The sequence below is a fragment of the Notamacropus eugenii genome, chromosome 6 (assembly GCF_028372415.1).
Source record: "Notamacropus eugenii isolate mMacEug1 chromosome 6, mMacEug1.pri_v2, whole genome shotgun sequence".
Lineage (NCBI taxonomy): Eukaryota > Metazoa > Chordata > Mammalia > Diprotodontia > Macropodidae > Notamacropus > Notamacropus eugenii.
The window spans coordinates 320,938,838-320,952,188 of record NC_092877.1 but is presented as its reverse complement, the minus strand read 5'-3'; the positions used below and the strand labels follow the sequence as shown (position 1 = coordinate 320,952,188).

At 38.6% G+C, this 13,351-nt stretch overlaps 1 pseudogene; it reads left to right on the top strand.

Annotated features, from left to right (window-relative positions):
- The first annotated feature begins 10,070 nt into the window (after positions 1 to 10,070).
- Positions 10,071 to 10,686, top strand: LOC140511672 (adenylate kinase isoenzyme 6 pseudogene; annotated as a pseudogene).
- Positions 10,687 to 13,351: the final 2,665 nt, after the last annotated feature.

Genomic DNA, 13,351 nt, shown 5'->3' with positions numbered 1-13,351 from the left:
CCATAGTTCATGCTGGAGTTTACTACCAGCTGAGTCTAGTTGGCCAGCACAGTCTCAAGAAGTTCCTAGCACACAGCTCATCAATGGATCCAGCCCTGAAACCAAAGTGTTGGTCTCTATGAGTAAATGAATGATGAACTTAGTGAAGTGAATGCTTTCTAGCAACTACTTCAAAATTTTGAGCCCACTCTCCCACTTATCCAAATGGTATAGAGGAATGGCCACCTCTGGTTTGGGGGAATGGTTCATATTTCTGTTCTTGTTGTATCAGTAAAGACTTTTTTTGTAAAATTTAACTGATGTTAAGTGAAACTTGGATGCTAATCTCTGCTGGTTAACATTTGGGAGAAAACCTCAGAATGGGGGCTTGGGACAGTAACATTAGGGAAAACCCCTCCGATCCTTACCTGGAACTTGGAGGGAGGAGGGAGGAGATGAGAAATGTTTTCTTTTGTCTTTTTGGTCCACATGGAGGTTGAGAAAACAAGAGGAGCTTCTCACTGCACAATGAAGCAATCATTCAATCAAGCAACATTTATTAAGTGCTGACTTACATGCCATTGTGTTAAGCACTGAAGGTACAAAAAAAGGCAAAAACAGTTCTGCCCACAAGGACCTTCCATTCAAAATAAGGGAGAAAACATGCATACATAAAGCTATATACATAATTGGTTGGTTGGTTGTTGTCCCTTCTGGAAGAGGACCAAAATGACATCACCATGATAAAGTTGAGTTTCAATGTGTATGACGGTGGCTGATCAGACCAATATAAGCTTGGAATTCTCTGCTACAGATTGGGCACAGATAGTCTGCATGAACATTTGGGGTGGATACTCTAAATCTGTGCATCCTACATTTACTTTATGCTGTCTCAATTTTGCTTTGCTTATAGAGTACAACACCCTTTCTGATGAGGGCATGCCATTCTGAGTGGTCCTGTGCCAGTGCCTCTCATGTCAAATAATCAGTTCCAAAGTTCTTGAGAGAGACCTTGAGAGTGTCCTTGTATCACTTCTTCTGACCACCATGTAATCTCCTATCCCATGCGAGTTCTCCATAAAATAGTCTTTGTGGCAAGCATACATTTTGCATTCCAACAATGGGGCCAGAGTTGCACTCTCTGAATCACAGTTTGAATGGGTGGCAGTTTAGTTCGAGTAAGAACCTCAGTGTCTGGGACTTTATCCTGCCAGGTGATCTTCAAAATCTTCCTAAGACAGTTCAAATGGAAGCGATTCAGTTTCCAGGCATGGTGCTGGTAGACTGTCCATGTTTCACAGGCATACAACAATGAGGTCAGCACAAAAGCTCTGTAGACCTTCAGTTTGATAGTCTAATACCTCTTCTTTCCCAGACTTTTCTTCAGAGCCTCCCAAACACTGAGCTAACTCTGGCAATGTGTGCATCAACCTCATTGTCAATATGTACAGCCCTGGAAAGTACACTACCAAGGTAAGTGAACTTATCCACAGCATTCAAAACTCCCACCCTGCAGTCAAAACACAAAAAAATGTACAAAATGTACAAAAACATCTGCAAAGATGGTTCTCCTCACCATTGGCACATGGAAAGTGCGCACACTTATAGACAATACAAAATTCAGTAGACCTGAAAGATGAACTGCTCTTGCTGCAAGAGAACTCAACAGATATCATATCCAAATAGCAGCCCTGAGTGAAACAAGGCTGGCAAATGAAGGCCAACTTACTGAAGTCGGAGTTAGATACACATTTTTTTGGAGTGACCACAACGAAAGGGAGCGCTGTGAAGCTGGCATAGGTATAAACGATATACACAAAATGAACACCAGTGGTTATGGGAAGAGAGCAGTAGCACTTCAAAGGGTCTAGAAAGGATTCATATAGAAGATGGTATTTGAGGAGCTAGGTGGCACAGTGGATACCGGAGTCAGGAAAACTTGAGTTTAAATTTGGCCTCAGGTATTTACTAGCTGTGTGACCCTGGGTAAGTCATTTAATTTTGTTTGCCTCAGTTTCCTCATCTGTAAAATGAGCTGGAGGAGGAAATGGCAAACCACTCTAGTATCTTTGCCAAGAAAACTCCAAATGGAGTCACAAAGAGTTGGACATGACTGAAAAATGACTGAACAGCGGTACCATTTGAGCTAAGTCTTGAATGAAACTGGAGAAACAGCTTCCTTCAGATTGCTGTCCCTATTTTGAATCCAAGTTGGGACCTCAAGAATCACCAGTTCCACCTTCATCCAATAAAGAAGTCTGTGCTAGGCAAGAATTCATTGTATGTCAGTATGGGACAGTGAGGGAGGGCAGGACACCTAGCCTCTGTCATCAATTCTATATGGACCTGTTTCCCCATCTGTGCAATAACAGGGTTGGTTCTCCTGACAGGTGATCACCTAGTTTCTGTTTGAACACTTACAGTGATAGTGATAACAAGCTTACTCTCTCCATAGACAATCCATTCCATGTTTGCACAGCTTTAATTATCATATATAACTTCCACTTGTCTGTTCCACTGCTGCCTTAAGGAGTTTTAGAACACCATGTGACAGTACTTGGCATATATGACGGCAGTTCTCATGTCCCCTCCTTTCCCTATCCCCCCGCATCTTTCCTTTTCCAGGCTAAACATTCCTACTTCCTTCAAAGATTTCTCAAATGACATGGTTTCCCAGGCTACTTGTTATCTTGGTCTCACTCCTCTGGACAGGCTCCAGTTTGTAAATGTCTTTCTTAAAAAGTGTTGCCCAGATTGGAGTATGATACTCCAAATGTGACCTGACAGGCATAGAATACAATGGAACTATTTCTTCCCTCATATGGAACACTTGACTTCTATTTAATGTAAGTTAAGATTGCATCAGCTGGCTTTGGCTGTAGTATGTCAAAGATCTTAACTTGGATTGAGCTGTCAATCAGCACCTCCTTATTTCTTTAAATAAACTATTGTGAAGTCAGCTCTCCATCATCCTGTGCTTGGGGTGTGGGGAGGGGGTTGAATTTTTGGACCTAAGAGTAAGACTTGACATTTATTTCTGTTCAATTCAACCTTGTTTGTCCAGGCCCACATAACTGCCCTGTCAAGACCTTTCTGAATCTTGATTTGGTGATTACCTCTTTCTTCCAGATTTGTGTTGTATGAAAATCTGATCAAAATGCTTGCTATGTATTCACTCAAATCATGGAATAAATTAATAAATGGGACAGGGATATAGTGACAGAGAACTGTAACATGTCAGTAGAGACTTTTCTAATTAGTCATTCAATCAAAAAGCATTAATTAATTTAATTCTAATTATTAGTAATTAATTCTAAGTGCCAGGAACTGTACTAAGTGCTGAGGATATAAACACAAATCCAAAAGGAGTTTTCAGTCTAGTCTGAACATGAACATCTATAGATAAACACAAAATATATACAAAATAGACAAAGGATAATGATCAAGGTTTAGCATCAACCTATTGTAGATGTAATTGTTCAGCTAGTGTGTGGAAAATGACTCAATCTATTTCAAGGAATTAAAATGAGAGACTCTCCATTGAATTCTGTGATTCATCATACAATGTTTCACAGGTTCAGCTAACTCAGATAAAAATTCCTTTTGGTAGCAGAGAAAGCAGTGCTAAAGAATTCTGGTACCATTCTCTCAACCCACTAGGTTAGTCCAGGTGGATAAATGACCCAACATGGAGCAGCTGGGGGCTGTGAGCTATATATCATTTTTGGTTAGGAAGTTTAGAATGTGGCAAATACCTTTTCAAGTGCTACTCAAAGCAAGTCATAATTGATTAACAAGTGGAAAAACATGGACATAAATAATACCTCCAAATGCTACTTACAAAATAGTAGAAGGATAGTACTGAAACCTAGGCCCAATTTTTATGAATTTCATGATGCTATTAATTTTCTAGTAATATTTTCTCAAATTTTTTTTTCTGTTTGTGTACTTTGCACATTTTTATTACTTCAAATAATAGACTACCAAAGATCCTTAGAGATCACTCAGTCTCTCTTCAGGGCTGGCTTTGTAGGTTTGGTAGATATATAAATTATTCAGGGTATGTGTGAATAATCTAATTTTACACCCCTTGCACGCAGGGCTACCAATCAGAGTTCAAATGGAGGCAGATATTCTACCAAGACACCCTAGAAGGTCTCTTTTCCAATCAGAGGGAATGCTAGGTGTTCCACTAGGGATTACAATAATTGTGTTTGATTCAAATTTCTTCCTATTAGCCTTGGGAATTAGGAGGAGAGTATAAATGGGATCCTGATAGTTCACACTGATTTATTTTACTTTTTTCTCTTTTTCTTTCTTTCTTTCTTTCCTTTTTTTATTTTAGAAAGGTCACCTGGAGTTCTTCTGAACTCTATATGTGAGGTCATCTAAAGTCCCATGCACTAAACATTATAAACCAAAGACTTAAAATCCGATTCACCTCAATTCAACAACCATTTATTAGGTAAAATAGGACTTTAGCATTACTGACAATATTAATTAGCAAACATTTTTTAAACATCTGCCCTGTGCTAGGCCCTAAGCATCAAAAGACAAAAATGGAATAATATTCTCAAAGAGCTTATATTTTACAGGTATTATATAACATACATTCAGGCCACTTTGGCCTGACTTCAGCCCCTAATAAAACCAAAGTGCACAGGTCAGTGCTCTAAATGTGGCTCCATTTTATTTTTGATTTAAAGATACTTTTTATAAATTTATTACTACATAATAGGTTTGTCCTACTTTTAAAAAAGCCATGTACATATACCGTTTGTTATTTACAAATGAAACAGCAGTCAGCAAATGTGGATTCACTAAGCAATTAGTCAACTAATAAACATCTATTAAGTGCCTACTGTATGCCAGGCACTGTGTTTTCAGCACTGGGGATAGAGAAGCAAAAGACAGTTTCTGCTTTCAAGGAGCTCACAATCTAATGCGGAAAGCAACACACAAACGAAGATATACACAGAATACATAGGAAAAAAATCTAAAAAAGAGGGAAGGCACTAAAATTAAGGGGTTGGGAAAGGCTTCCTGCAAAAGGTAGGATTTAGCTGGGACTTGAAGGAAGCTAGGAATATCAGTAGTCAGGTTTGAGGAGGGAGAGCATTCCTGATGCAAAGAGTCAGAGAAAACGCCCAGAGCAGAAGAGCAGTGAATGCCAGGCTAGGTGCTCCCGCTGCTAGAATAGTGGGTATATAATACACTAGCTTCTTGCTCCTCTGAAAATGGGTCTCCTTCCGCATCCCTGTCATGCTGCAAAGGCCCCCATGAATATGCCTTTTTTGGTATATAACCTAAAAGGAGATACGGGTGTTTTAGGGAAGGTTGCCCTAATTAGTGTGAAACATCTTGAATTACTGAAGCTTTAATGGACACAAAACAGCCTCTGGAAGCTCTGGGGAGTGAACAGTGATGCAATGTCCTCTGACACTTTAATGGATCCAGATTTCGTCAGAGTGGATGCTCCCTCCACCCATGCACAAGACAACCTCTCCACCCCTTCTCACTGTGAGTGATTCTTATCTATGTCTTTCCTCAAATCCTCCACCCAATGTACTGGTGCTTTCAATGATCCCAAATTTCTGCCATGCCATTGTAAAAGCCCGTATTTTGAGTATTGCTATTTTCCCCCGTGATGGGGAAGTCTTGAATAGCTGTATGTCTTGGAATTGAAATGCCAGAAGAATCAGAATCATGAGGAAACAGAAAGGAAATGGAAAACGGCATGATGGACCCCAGACAGACTGCAACACTTTTCCGTGGATGGTGTGGGCATGATTGGCAGCATCAAAGACAAAAACAAAGACTTTGGATCATAGATTTAGAGTTAGATGGGACCTTACCAGCCACCAAGTCTAAACCATTTTACAGATGAGGAAACTGATGCCCAGAAAGGTAAAATAACTTAATTATGGCCACAAGGTGGTTATTGGCAGAGCCATGACTGAATTCAGGTTCTCTGACCCCAAATCCAGTGATTTACCCACTGTGCCACACTGCCCCAATATGTGACCAGCAAATAAGGTTGACTGGTCATGGAGGGAGAGGCAACAGTTGGACCATTCAAGAAGATACACAGGTAATATTGGAGAAAAAAAAGAACCAGAGTGCTTTTGCAAAAATGAAATGAAAAAAGAAATACAACATATTTAAATCAGATGTTAATTATCAGTCAGGAACTGCGGAGAGACCCTCAAATATCTCAGAATCTGCATTTAGAAAAATCAAAATCAAAAACTCTTGAAGAAAAAAATGGCAAACTTTTAGCGCCATCTAGTGCCTCCTATGGGTAAAAAAAGAGGTTTTTCAGATGAAGAGTTAACAATGAACCAGACATGGGCATTACTTGCTAAGTTCGTTCATGTGACCAAAAACATATGGACATAAAGGGGATAGGACCCAGGTTATAAAGAACCGTAAAAGTTATGGAAACAGCTAATCTATCTGTATATACTATTATGAAGTAGACCTGAAAATTTTTTTTAACACCTATTAAATGTCAATTTTCAAATGTTTTTTAAATTTATTTTAGAATGGTAGTTGCTGTTTTCATCATTTTATTTGTTTTAAGAGCTGAGTGATACTGTAGAGAGGATCTAGTTCAATTTCCTCATTTTAGAAAAAAGAGGTCTGGGTGAACTGATTTGCCTAAGGTCACAAAGCTATTGAATAGTCTCTGATTTAGAAAATATCTTCCTTCTAAAATGCTCCACATTTAAGACAGATAACTCATTTTGGAGGCAGCATATGTCAATGGTAATTGAGAGCCAGTCATAAATAATAAATGGCATCCCAACTGAAATATAAGTTGTCCCAGAAGTCTTAAGATAGATTTAAGCTTTCATGGATCAAATTTGCACTAAGACTTTGGGGGTATCCTGCTTGAGAAAAAAAAGTCTGTTAATCCATCTATCTATGTATCTATGTATCTATCTATCATCTAACACATATGGTTTATGTATGTGTATTTTATTACAAACATATAATACGTGCGTGCATATTCCATTAATGCGATGTACATACATGCATATATTTTTGTATTACGTACAAAGAATCTATGTGTACGTTAGAGTATTAAGGGCCAAATATCAATAAATGTGTAATTCTGCTGCAAGGTTTAAATTTTAAAATACATTTACAGTAATACTTGAAAGGAATCAGGTTAGAATGTTCCAGCCACACTTCTCACCACTTTATTCTCTTACATCTTCTCACCAGCCATCATGTTGCTCCTTTCCTCTTTCTAGTTCTCCAATCATTATTGAATGAACATAGTATTGACAATACTACTGGACAGAATGTGTCTTATCTACTCACTCACTCCCTTAGGGCTCTGCTCACCCTCTCTGCAATTTTTCATACCAAAGTCTTGCTCCCTGGAAAATACTCCCCTCCATGTGTACATCTACCTCCTGTCCTCTGCCCGCTGGACTTTTAAAACCCACTGGTTTGAGTTTTTGTTTTTGTATCACCAGGGCTCATAATAAATAACTAACAAATGCTTTTTCATTCAAAAACAATTTATGAAATAGACTTCAGCTAATAAAGCTGACTAAGGAGTTCAGCCTTTCTGGATGGATGATTTCTTCATATGAAAGATGAAAGGGTTGGACCAGATGACTTCCAAGTCCCTTTTAGCGCTAAAATCTTGTAAATTTCTATCACCTAGAAATTAATCAGAAACTTCGATTGTTTCTTAAAAATCAGCCTGCCAGGGATATCCACATCTATGTCTCTTCCTTCTCTCTCTCTCTCTCTCTCTCTCTCTCTCTCTCTCTCTCTCTCTCTCTCTCTCTCTCTCTCTCTCTCTCTCTCTCTCCCTCTCCCTCTCCCTCTCCCTCTCTCTCTCTCTGTGTATAATTGTTTTCATCTTGTTTCTCCCATCAGATTGTGAGTTCCTTGATAAAGAGGACTTTTTTAAACCATTTTTTTTGGTATGCCCAGCATTTAGCACAGTGGCACATAATAGATACTTAAGTGTTTCCTGACTGACTACTTAATACGAATTCATTTGTACACTTAGTGGAAAACAACATCCTGTCACGTTTCCTTTTATAGGTGATGTTTCCTGCCTTTTTTGGGGTTGTCTTTAGTTTGCTTGTGAAAGAATAAGCAGATCTCTGACAGAAAAAAAAAAAATCAGTGTGTAAATAGCTGTGAGATCTTGTGCAAATGTCTTCCCTTCTCCGGGCCTGAGTCTTCTCATCTGTAGAGTGAGGGGGCTGGCTAAGATGATCTCTAAGGTTCCTTCATACTCGACAATTCCATGAGTTTATATGAACATATATTAACTAGACTGCATAGGGTATAATAAACGAGTTTTCTTTGAGATACCCTCACTTGTATTTTCATCTGTTGCAGAGGTGCCATTTGGCTAAGATCCCTGCACCACTCCCTCTTTGATACCCAGCCATTGTACTAGTGAGTGGACTGGGTTCATTACTAAGGAAGCCTGCCTCTAATTAAGGGGATTAGGATCCCCATTCCCATACTCTCTGGTTCATTAAACCCCGACTGCAGATTCCTGGGGACAACATCAATGACTAGAAAAGTTATGGCTTCTAAAACCTAAGGTTTCCAAAAAGGGGGGAATTTTTTTTAAAGTCACCTAGTACACAATATAAATTAGCTATGTATCAGAGACCAGACACCCTTCAGGACTTTAGACTGTTTATTCCTACATGGAGAGAAATACGAGCATTGAAGATTCACAGTGCCCATTAGCAGAATTATTAGAAGAGCATTAAGTAACTTGTCTAATAAATCTGGCTCTAATCAGTGGGGAAGCTAATATTTTAAGCTTCATCACATCATGTAGCAGTTGTTAGATACTGCTAATTAAGAATTTCACTTTTGCTTTGGCACTGACTGTTCTTTAGGCCAACTGCTGTCTAGCTTGATCTTTTCTGTGGCTGTTCTCCTCTCTTTCTCTGTCTCTGTCTCTCTCAGTGTCTCTCTCTTTGTCTCTCTGTCTCTCTCTCTCTGAGTTTGTTTTTCTTTTTCTCTCTCTGTCTCTCTCTTTCTCTCTCTGTCTTTCTGTTTCTTTTTCTGCCTCTCTGTCTCTCCATCTGTCTGTCTGTCTCAGATACTTCTCCTCACATGGACAATCTAGTGACACTGTCAGTTCATGTCACCATTCACCTCTGACAAGACCTCTCCATCTTCCGGCATACAAGTTCCTTAGGATACCTTCCTCTTGGATGAACCTTTCTCTTGAGATCAGAAAAGGAGCAAACATAAAAAGGAAGCAAGAGACTCCCTGGAGCAAGGCTGTCTTGGTCAGTCCAAGCAGCACATGGGGGACAGTCAGAGACATCATGATATCAGGAGAGAGAAGGCACATTCTTTTTCACCTTTCTCTAGAATCACATCTTGCTACCTGGAAAGGAGGAGCCAAGATATCATAAGTCGGAAGCAGTCTTTTCTTTTGATGAGTGCAATGAGTTAACCCTTCTAGCTCAGCAGCAAATTAGAGAACTTTTCTTCATAAAGTAGTAACAACAACAGCTAACATTTACCAGGTGTTTACTGTGTGCCGGGCATTGTGCTAAATACTCTATAATTATTATCTTATTTGTTCCTTAAAACATGCCTAGGAGGTATGTGCTATTATTATCTCCATTTTATTGATGAGTAAACTGTGGTAGACTTAGGTAAGTGACTTGCCCAGGATCATACAGTAAGTGTCTGAGGCTGGATTTTAATTCAGTTAAATTAGGTCCTGCACTATATTCATTGTTTAATAATCTGAGTTGTTCCAAAGTATAATGCATTGACCTGGGTAACTAATGAATGCCCTTCACTGGATGTCTTCAAGTAATGGCTCAATGACCACTTCTCTGGGAAGTGTAGAGAGGATTCTTGTTGAAGAACGGACTGGGCCAGGTATCCCCTGAGGCCCCTTCCAGCTCTGAGATCCTGTGATTTGAGCTCTATCTCCACCATTTTCAATCTGTGTTATTTTAGGCAACACAATCTCACCAAACCTCAGTTTCCTCCTTTGAGAAATAAAACTCTCTCTGCAGCATAAGGTTGTTTTAAGAATAAAATTAGATGGCGGAGCTGGCACTATTACAACCATGAGGTTGCCCAACATCTTGCTCATGAGTACCCCAGGGGTTGGAAGGACCATACCAGGTAAAGAACTTGCATGAAGAACAGGACTGACATACGTTAATATGGGTGATTCGCACAAGAAGAACAGTTATATGATGGCTTTGATGAAGAACATGAATGTCCCATTTTGGAGGAAGACAGAGTAGTTGATGAGTTAGAAAATAAAATGAAAGAAGGTGGAGTTATTGTTGATTACCATGGCTTTGACTTCTTCCCTGAACGATGGTTTCATGTTGTTTTGTGCATCAAACAGATAATTCTGTATTATATACAAGACTTGAAAAGAAGGGATACAGTGAAAAGAAACTATAGGACAATATTTGGTGTGAAATTTTCCAAATTCTTTATGAGAAAGACATGGCCTCCTACAACCATGAAATGGTACACTGGCTACCCAGCAATGTACCAGAAGAACTAGACAATAATTTAGATCAGATAATGAAATGTATTGAGCAGTGGATAAAAGATACTAATTGAACCTTGAGGACAAAGCATGGACTTTTCAAGGTTTTCCACATGATGGTTTTAAAGATTTTCTTGATGATTTCTCCTTCCCCATGCAGTAGAAATTAAGACAACATACACCAAATTTTACTATCCAGGATTGTGTTGTAGAAGTAGCAAGTAGACAATATATACAGTTGAGTTACGACTAATTAATTTTTTTCTCTATGAGAAAACTGAAAACCCCCAAATACAATGAATAAGATAGTAATGACTTTTTAAGTTTAGTAATATTCAGCATTCTCATTTGTTTTGGTTAACTACTAAAGAATAAACAAGTTTGAGAAAATAGGTGGAAATCTTTAACACTTGATATGAAAAAGAAAATGAAAGCTAGGAAGAACTGCTGACTTATAAATAGAAGAGTGTAAGTATAAAGCTAAAAAAAGAATAAAATTAGATAATATATGGAAAACACTTTGGTGATTGTGAATTGTTATACATACGTAAACAGACATTATTGCAGACATCTCTACTTCATTGCTTCTATCATATACACTGCAGGAAACAAATAAAAAGCCTGCCCCTCCCCGATTCCTCAGTTAGTCCCTGCAGGTTTCCTCGAAGACTATTTTTCCTATCTCAGGACATCTGGTTACTTTATTTAGATTCCTAAGTTATATGAGTTTAAGTTACACCCATTCACACAAGCTTCAGGAAGTGGAAAACAGGATTTGAAAACAGAGGACCTGACTTCACATCCCAGCACTGACACTTATACTCTGGGTGACCTTGTGCAAGTCACTTAACCTTCAGGTTCTCAGTTTCCTCTTCTGTAAAATGAGAACATAGGCCTAGGTGATCTCTAAGGTCACTTCAAGCTCTGAATTGTACAACCTTTGACCTGTTTTATGTTGTGTGACCAATGCGTCAAGGGTATAAACCAGACACCAATGACCTAGAGTGGAATCTGATAAGACTTCTGCAGACCACCAGGGCAATTGGCCTCTATTCAACCCAGGGTTTTCTTGTTGCCTTTTGACTGTTCAAAGTTCCATACTGCCCTCTTCCAACTAAAGGTTGTTTTTTCTGGAAAAAAAAAATCCCATTTTCCAAAATTACCATTTTCCATCTTTGTTTCCCCCAAACAAAACTGCAGACTAAGAAAATTTTACAATTTTCTGATTATTGGACTAGAGCAATTCACTGAATCATAGTAATGGATAACATTTATAGCACACGTTGTGCTTTAGATATATTATTTTATTTCAAAAGAAAGGCTGTCTAATAATAATAATGACAAAGCTTACCCAGGGGAAAAGATGAAGAAATAGATTTCCCTCATTTGGTTGTTGGGAGGAGGGAGCTAAAATGATGTTTTGATGTTATTCGGTATTTATATAGTGTTTTCAGGTTTATAAAGTGATCTCTACATATTAATATCTCTTTTAACTTCACAACAATCATGGAAGGAAATATAGGCTGACAGTGATATGCCTACATACAGATAGTAAGTGTCTGAGGAAGGATTTGAACTCGTTTCTTCTCCATTCCAAATTCAACAGTCTAGTCACTTACCACCTAACTACTGATGTGGTATTACATGTAGCTATTTGTTACGGTTGCTACGTTTGTTAGTTTTAACCTAATTTTTTTCTTAGGAAATCTCACTGGGTAGGTTTGAGCGGTGGGATATTTTTGGTAACCACTATGATGGATGGCAAAGCAAAAAAGTATAAAATGAATAATAATTCATTGACACGAAGGAGTGAATCCAGGAGATATTTTGATTAAACTGAAAATGTGTTAACTCAAAAGAATCTTTAATTTCTAAAATGTGTTTATATATAAGGAATATGTTTGCTTTCCTCCCCCACCATCCAGTTTTCCTACTCTCAGCTCTCTCTAGCACAATTGTGGGATACCAGAGGCCTCTTCCTTTGGATACCCATTTTCTGAAGGGAGGAGAGACAGGTCTGGCTTTGTAGATTAGTTTTAGGCAAAATTTTGAAGCTAGGTTTAGATGCTATTATCCATTTTCTGTGCCACATTTCTATCTCCTGGTAACTTCTCTTGGATTTGTCAGTAAAGAGTTAACAATGTGAATTTAGGAAGAATTTCTAGAGGAAAGCCTTTTGGGCACGTACTTTCTTCATTGTGGGGAGGGCTCAGCATCTTTCTGTCCTTCAATCATATTCTCTCTCCTACTCCCTGCAGCTGAGATGATATCTGATGACAATAAGCATTGATCATATATAATATGTCTTCTTGGGTGGTGTAAGCCTTAGGAGAAAGTGCTGTCTCTTGGTTATAATTTCAGGAGTTCTGCATAGTGCTGCTTGCCTCAAAACATGTCCCCAAATTCCTCTATTTTTATATTGTAACCCATGACCCCAGTTATCCCAAAGGTTTGATCCTGGAAGCTGACTCCAAAGGGTCAGTTTCTTTTTCTTTTCTTTCTTGCTTTTCTAGCTCTTCATACCCCCATCCCAAAGTTTTACTCTAGAGAAATCTGAAAAGTAAAGCTCAGTTATAACTAGGATATGGGACAGCTTTCATTTTTCTCTTCATGGGAAAAAAGTCATTTAATACAAAGGATTCACAGGAGTTCAGAGATTCTGAAACATATAGGTCACTCAAATAGACTTCGACTATATTCATGAAGTAAACACACTTTGAGGACTGCTGAACACTCCTTCCTATCAGACCTGCAACCTCCCACAAAAACAACAGTATCGGTGAGGTCCAGACCTTTTGATTTCCCTATGATCTGACTTTATTCCTTAAATTGTAGGACATT